The sequence below is a fragment of the Schistocerca gregaria genome, chromosome 6, assembly GCF_023897955.1.
Source record: "Schistocerca gregaria isolate iqSchGreg1 chromosome 6, iqSchGreg1.2, whole genome shotgun sequence".
NCBI classification, from domain to species: domain Eukaryota; kingdom Metazoa; phylum Arthropoda; class Insecta; order Orthoptera; family Acrididae; genus Schistocerca; species Schistocerca gregaria.
In genome coordinates, this window is record NC_064925.1 from 188,724,958 (window position 1) to 188,725,718 (window position 761).

The 761-nt window shown below is 46.5% G+C and overlaps 1 non-coding gene across 1 annotated transcript; it reads right to left on the bottom strand.

The window, feature by feature from the left end:
* Window positions 1–331: 331 nt before the first annotated feature.
* Window positions 332–438, bottom strand: LOC126279641 (U6 spliceosomal RNA). Its single transcript, XR_007551108.1, has one exon. It is a non-coding gene; the product is annotated as a U6 spliceosomal RNA (small nuclear RNA).
* Between the last annotated feature and the right edge of the window lie 323 nt (window positions 439–761).

Consider the following 761-nt stretch of genomic DNA (forward strand, 5'->3'; position numbering starts at 1 on the left):
GATACTGAGGAAGAGAAGAGGCTTTTGCCTGTGCTAGGCTTAGCCTGGCTGTGATTTGTGTTGAAGGGGTGCTAGTGACATGTACTTGTGGTTTTGGTGGGCTTGCTGACTTGTTATTAGAGTGACATTTTAGATGTGCATTGGTGATGTAAGGGATAGGTTTATTGCCAGTTTTGTCATGTTCTGTTGTGAATGAAAGAAAGTGGAGGAGAACTGCGTAAATGGAGAGCATAGTTTGTGACAAGTGGGTGCAGATATGAAGCGAAACTTGTGTAGTTGGCTGATGGTATTAGCAGCTGATGTGAGGCATGAGAGAGTGAGATTGCGAAAAAAAAATGTGGAACGCTTCACGATTTTGCGTGTCATCCTTACGCAGGGGCCATGCTAATCTTCTCTGTATCGTTCCAATTTTAGTATATGTACCGCCGAAGCGAGTACATTCGAGGAGCCCTCTGAAATTGTATATATAGTTATGGCGTCGCGTCAAACATGGTTCGGCTTGGACGTAGGTTTACACAGCTCTGGCGAGGAACACAAGGCCTGCCGAGTGCTAATTTGTGAACTAATTACTGCGAGGTGTCGTTCTTAGTAAGTGGCAGCTCTGTCAACTGTAGATTTGGCAGTTTTGGGTGTAAAACTTAGATCGTAGAGTCGTTTGCTCTCACACCATCCACCCAGAGCAGCAGCAGTTTCACACAGCTGCCGCTAGGCGGCAGCAAGACGTGTTGGCAGCTATTGTCGCCATGTTCTCACATCCCGAG